At 34.5% G+C, this 7,078-nt stretch overlaps 1 long non-coding RNA gene across 2 annotated transcripts; it reads left to right on the plus strand.

Annotated features, from left to right (window-relative positions):
- Nucleotides 1–1,456: 1,456 nt before the first annotated feature.
- LOC145140820 (uncharacterized) lies at nt 1,457–4,091 on the plus strand. Of its 2 annotated transcripts, XR_013722300.1 has the most exons (6): nt 1,457–1,595; nt 1,709–2,116; nt 2,189–2,745; nt 2,831–3,279; nt 3,362–3,562; nt 3,959–4,091. It is a non-coding gene; the product is annotated as an uncharacterized LOC145140820 (long non-coding RNA). The 2 variants fall into 2 exon arrangements; XR_013722299.1 differs by having other exon boundaries at nt 2,831–3,562.
- The last annotated feature ends 2,987 nt before the right edge of the window (nt 4,092–7,078 follow it).

The following is a 7,078-nucleotide window of genomic DNA, read 5'->3' on the forward strand; positions in this document are numbered from 1 at the left end:
CAGTTTCAAGTCAGGTTAATTGGGTAATTTAGATGGGTCAAGTTCATTTGGTTCATGGGTCATGTAGGTTTATTATGCATGTTTATTTTTGAATAAAAGGATATGGTAAAGCTATGACCGAGTCTTAGGGAGTGTATTGAGTGGTAGAAGAAGTCACTCCAATTACCAGGTTTTTAGGAAAGAATAGTAGTTTAATTGTTTTCTTTTGTAGCTCCCACGTGATGTATGGAAGGCTTATATATAGCCTTTAAGTGATAGCATGAAGATATAATAAGAGTAACTTTTGCAGATACTTTTTCCTTCTTATATTTCTCTATCTCTCTATTTCGTTTGTGTGCAGATTTATAGCAGTAGAGAGGGCCTGATTTCCAACAAAGTGTTGCACAAAAGTATGCATTCTTCAGCTAGTATGGGAGTTTCAGGGATGCAACAAAAACAGATGGTGGTTTCTGTAGGTGCTGATAAAAGGATAATTGGATTCGATTTACAAACTGGAAGAGCGGATTACAAGCATCAGATTGAAAGCAAATGTATGAGTGTCTACCAAATCCTTGTGACTTCAATCTTTCCATGGTTCAAACCAGGTGAAAATGAAAGTGAAAACAGTTAATATAAAAAAAGTTGAATATTTTATTAATGTTTATATTACAATTTGTATGTATTTGCAATACTCCATAGAGGCACATCAGATTGTTTGACATCAGATTAAGGCGAACTGAAATACATGAATTCGGTAGCGAATCACAATCAGCTTTGATCAACCAGACGTGGTCCCCAAATTTTTTGACAGCAAACCCCATGATCCACATATTTGACAGCAAAAATGTATGTTCAAAGCCTCCTGGCAACACTCACTTCCTCTCCTCATTTCCATATCCTCATATCTCAATATAGGGCTGCACAAGATCATATGAAAAATTGGAACACTTGACCGTTTATAGCATATTAGGTAAATCTATTTTATCCTTAAATTAAGTTTTATCAATTGAAATTAATGATTTGTATTTTGGCTTGTTATTTTAATGAAATATGTTTTATTAAAATGAGTTTTGTTTATGTCATGGTCATGACAGATTGGTCCCATGAGATGCTGGCCTGGTGGCTTTTCTCTTTCAAATTCTATTGGAGATCTGGAGACATGAAACCAAATAACCCTTGCTTGTGTTGGTGGCTTGTGTTTCTTCAAGTTGCTAATAATGTTATAAATGTAATTAATAATAATAGTTTACTTGTTTTTGTTATTATTTTTAGGGATATGAAACCAAATAATCTATTGATAGGACCTCGTGGACAACTAAAACTTGCAGATTTTGGTTCTTTTTGCTAAAAGCAACCCTCAGATGCTTTTATGAGTTATGAGCATCTATGTGCTTATTTTTGAAGTTAAGAGAAGCAGTAATTTATCATCACTGGTTACTTAATTTTGTCAAAATATTAGACTCCTTGCATTCCCCTTAATTTTTTTTCTTGTTTAGGAAGACTTGCAGAATTTATCAGATGGAGGTGAAAAAGGTGGTGATATGATACGAGTCTTGAGGGAACTTACCACTGTAAAAAGAAAAATTGCAGTGCAAGTGGAACTTCAAGGTCGCAAGGTGAAGTCATCAATCTTTCTATATAGATTTTAGAATTTTATTTTCGGTAAAAAACAAAAGGAAAAAAAACCCAACTTTCATTTGGTGAATGTTGATTTCTTTTGAACCTTCAGGGACTACTTTTACTTTTGTAAATGACTGTGGGTTCACTGTTTAGCCTGGAGTCAATGGCTGGACTGATTCCAATACTGGATTCGAGCTAACAAAGGGTACTGCACGTTCTTTTCAAGCTCCGGTTGGGTGGTCGGATCGTATCTGGGGTAGGACAGGTTGCAGCTACAATGTATCCGGTTATGGGTCGACTCATATATTTACCTGTATTGATGACAACTTGAGTTTAAGTATTAGCGATTGTTTTCTTAAGTGTTGGAATGATTGCACTTGTGTGGGGTTTAATAGTAGTAGCATCAATGGAACTGGCTGTGTTATATGGACTGCATGTAATAACTTTTTAGTTAATCCTCGTGATAACTCTACTTTAAAGTATGTGATCAACCAAAATTCAATCAATCTAAGTACAGGTAATAATTTTAATTTCCAATGATTTTAGCTACCTTCTGATCATTTTAGAATCTAAACAAGTCAATATGCAGGTACCAAAATAGAAAAGAGCAAGAATTGGGAATGGATACTCATTGGCGTTGTCATTCCTCTCTTTTTCCTATGTTTTGGCATTTTATGGTATATAAAGAAGAGAAAGCATAAACGAAAAGGTATATAATTAGAAATGATGATAATTCTAGCTTCTGTTTGTACGATATAGTTTGCCTATTTTGTTAAGTCATTAATACTGATCGTAGAATACGAGAGACGGACAAGGTGGTTTTGGACCTGTTTACAAGGTTATGCTACTTTAAACTAATTTGATGCATGTTTTATGTTTTTGCATTTGTACCTCTACTCTGAAAAAAAGAGATATCATGAAATTATAAAAAACAGGGAAGACTAAGTGATGGACGAGAAATTGCAATCAAAAGGATTTCAAGAACATCAGGGCAAGGGCTCATGGAATTCAAGAATGAACTAGTACTTATTGCTAAACTCCAGCATACAAATCTTGTTCGGGTTCTTGGTTGTTGCATTCATGGTGAAAAAAAGATGTTAATATACGAATATATGCCCAACAAAAGCTTAGATTTCTTCCTCTTTGGTATGAAATGTTTGTAACATAAATGTATACAATGGTTTACTTTTGATATTTTCGTAAAAGTCTCTTTTCATTCGATGTCTTGCAGATGAAAACAGAAGACAGAGTTGGATTGGCGTAAACGATTCGACATAATTGAAGGAATTGCTCAAGGGTTGTTATACCTGCATAAGTACTCACAGATGAGAGTTATTCATCGAGATCTAAAAGCTAGCAACATTCTTTTAGATGAGAGTATGAACCCGAAGATTTCTGATTTTGGTATGGCAAGAATAATCAAGCAGAATGAGACCGAGGCAATCACTAACAGGGTGGTTGGAACTTAGTAAGTTGTCTTAGTTACAAAGTTACAATATCAAAATTACAATTAATTTATATGTTTCCATGGTCAATTATTGAAATGTCATATCGATCTTGTTGTATTGGTGGTTATATGTCTCCTGAGTATGCAATGGAAGGGACTTTCTCTATCAAGTCTGATATCTTCAGCTTTGGAGTCTTGATCTTGGAAATCCTCAGTGGAAGAAGAAATAGCAGGTTCGGTCATCATGACCGTACTTTCAATCTTATTGGATATGTAAGAATAGCAAAATTCACCGTTTAACATCTTTTACGATAGCATCTGTTCTTCAAATATTCACATTAATCATCAAGAAGTTCACTTACTCACTGAAGCTAAAAGACATCAACACTCAGTTGCTGAAATTCTTTCAAATGGAAGTTGAAGAATTTCAGATTCGGGACATTAGGTAGAGACGTTTGATCACAGAGAATTGCAGCTTTATTTTTAATATTCAAGGAAAAGAAATACTCAAGTCAGGTATGTTATCTACCTCACTTCCTGTTTTGACCTGATTTTTATATAATACGTAAATCTTATCATTTATGAGAGATTTTGAATTTATAATTTATATCAAATGAACACACAAACTTGGAGACATAATGGAAATGACTTTTGAATTTATAATTTTTATGTTAAATATGTCACTGCATTTACAATTTTAATGTTGATTATCACCCACATCAGCACTTGCTAACCATATATTCAAAATCCTATTTAAAAAATGATCCAAAGAATCATTTTCCTAAGCTTAGTGGCCTAATTGGCATTGGCAAAGAAAATAGAAAAAAAAAATATATAGTTGGATGCCATACCAGCTCTATCATATCATCTTGTATTGTATTGCATGTTAAGTTACCGATTTGCCATGTGCAGGTTCTGATAGCTCTAGTAACCTCCTTCCATGCCCTGAAGCCTCTCAAAGTTCCTGCATCAGGTTATTCTTTTAGAAAGGAAATTGTTAAAGGAGATTGTCAAAAGAGAATTTAGGCATGGGTTTCTTTTAATGTTGTACATGTTTTGTTTTTTATAATAAATATTATGCAATATTAGCAATGTGTTACATTTACTTACTATTGGAATGATTATTTGTATTTGACATATTAGTGCAATGAATTATCTATATTGTTTATGGTATTTTATTTTGTATTATGAGACTTTTAATGTGTTATTTAATTTGAAAATTAGTAAATCTATCAAAAATATATAATTTTAAAAACATTTAAAATTATGACACACAAAAATGCGTGTCTTCTTCTTTTATGACATGGGATTCCTTGATACGCATTGCGTGTCATAAACACGCGTGTCGTAAGGTTACGACAAGCAAATGCGTCTCGTCTTCCTTTATGACAGGGCCTTCCTTGATACGCATTGCGCGTCGTAAAAGCATGTCGTAAACGCGCGTCGTAAATACGCGTCGTCTATTGACGACGCGCAAAAGCGTGTCGTCTATTGACGACGCGCAAAAGCGTGTCGTCTCTCGTTATGACAAGGCCTTCCTTGACACGTATTTGCGCGTCGTCTGAGCGTTTTACGACGCGCATTGCGCGTTGTAAAAGGTTGTTTTTCTAGTAGTGCACGCGGACTGGAAGTATTTAAGAATCGGCTATGCATTCCAAAGATTGGTGGATTGAGACAGAAGATTTTAGATAAAGCCCATAAGTCTAAGTTATCAATACACCCAGGTAATAGTAAAATGTATTATGATGTACAGGCTGATTATTAGTGGCCTGTGTTAAAGAGAGACATTGGAAGATATATATGTGCAGGAATGTTTAGTATGCTTATAAGTCAAAGCAGAGCACCAAAAGTCATACGGAAGTCCAAAAGGTATTAGTGTCCCCGTGTGCAAATGGGAAGAGTTGTCCATGGATTTTATTACCAAATTGCCAAAGACTGCAAGACAAAATGATAGCATTTGTGTAATTGTCGACCGAGTGACTAAGAGTGCACATTTTCTTGCCATGCGTGAAATAGCTCCAATGGAGAAATACGCACAAGTATACTTGGATGAAATTGTTGCGAGACATGGTGTGCCACTAAAGATTATTTCAGATTGTGATACTCGCTTCACTTCTCATTTTTGGGCAGGTATGCAACGTGAATTGGGATCTCGTGTTGCTCTCAACACAGCTTATCATCCCCAAACAGATGGTCAGACTCAGACAACAGTCCAAACAGTGGAAGATATGCTTCATGCCTGTGTCTTGGAGTTTGGTGGTAACTGGGACAAATACTTACCTCTTGTTGAATTTTCATATAATAATAGTTACCATACTTCAATTAAAATGCCACCATTTGAAGCACTGTATGGGCGTGATGTAGGACAGAAAATCCTTGGTGGGCCTGAAATGATTCAAGACACCACTAATAAGATTCAAATTGTACGAGAAAGAATGAAAGCAACCCAGGATCGAAAAAAGTCAGATGCAGAAAAGAGAAGACGACCCATATAATTCTAGGTGGGTGATTTTGTAATGCTGAAGGTATCCCCATGGAAAGGCATTGTGCGATTTGGAAAGAAAGGAAAATGGAGTCCTAGATTTGTTGGCCCTTTCAAAATCATCCAGAGAATTAGTAAGAAAGAATACCGTTTGGAATTGCCTGAAAATTTGGCAGGTATTCATGATGTGCTTCATGTGAGTTATCTATGTAAATGTTTGACCATATATGATGAAACAGTTCCGTTATCCGAGGTGAAACTGGATGATAAATTAAGATATGTAGAATAACCCGAAGAGATTATAAATGAGAGAACGATTGATTTGTGTAATAAAGAAGTGGATTTGGTGCTTGTCAAGTGGAAACATCATCGAGGCCCAAATTATACTTGGGAAAATAAGAACGAGATAAGAGAAAAATATCCCCACTTGTTTAAATCGTCATGATTTCGGGGACGAAATTCTCAAAAGGAGAAAGTATTTGTAACATACACTTTACTAACCTTGTTAAATTATCATATTTCATATGCTCGTTAGTTTAAAAAAAATGAATATTATGAGATATTATGTGGTTAAATTATCATATTTCAGTATGGTTTTAAGCGTTGAGTTTAACGAAATATTTTTATAATATTTGAAGTTAAACTAAGTTTAGAATCATTTGGAAGGTATTGGAAGTGATAGGAAGTCTTATGTGATTCCAATCAAAAAGTCAACTATGGGAATTAACGAAAGTATAACGTCTAAGTTGGAAATAAGTAAAACTGATTTTATTGGAATATCTTTTCTGTGATATTTCTATTGGAAGTTTTAAATTATCTCGTTAGAAACGTATAGGCGAAAACCTCATCGAAAACGGAGTTCCGAGCGAAAAGTTATGCAATTTTTAACGTTTAGGAGTAAAACGGGTACCCAAACCGGGTCAAACCCGACCCAACTCGGGTTTTTACCCATTAAAACACGATTTTGGCTCATTTTTCAGCCATTTTTAGTTCCTCACCATCCCTATGGGACATTTTCACGTACATGATCAATCTTGAACAAGTTTTGAAGATTAAATCAAGATTTTGAGTGGTCTTGAAGTATCAAGTCTAGTAATCAGGGTATGAACTCTTAATTTTTGGATTAACCCTTGTAATTTGTGAGTTATTAAGAGATTAGAGTTTGATCAAAGTGGGTTTACCACTGATTTCATGAAATTAGGCATGAGTTTATGTTATTAACCTAGAATCTTAAATGGAAATTAAGTAACTACATGTAAACTTGAGAATTAATCATGGTTTAAGAGTAATTAGTGAGAATTAGCAATGAAACCCATGGTTTATACTTAAATTAGAGAGGATTACTAAAATATTCAATGTTATCATTGTAAAACAAGTACTTAGTGATATTGATCATGAGGTTTGATCGTGTAAAGGGTAAAATGAAATCATAAAGGGTATAATTGTCCTGTTTTTGTAAAAATCACCAAGTATTGTAGAAACATCGTATGGATATGTGCTATATATCCCTAGAAAGCTGAGAATGTCTAATTTGATTCCGGTTTTAACAC

Source organism: Lactuca virosa, chromosome 9, assembly GCF_052849685.1.
Source record: "Lactuca virosa cultivar CGN04683 chromosome 9, Lactuca_virosa_CGN04683_v6, whole genome shotgun sequence".
Taxonomy (NCBI): Eukaryota; Viridiplantae; Streptophyta; class Magnoliopsida; order Asterales; family Asteraceae; genus Lactuca; species Lactuca virosa.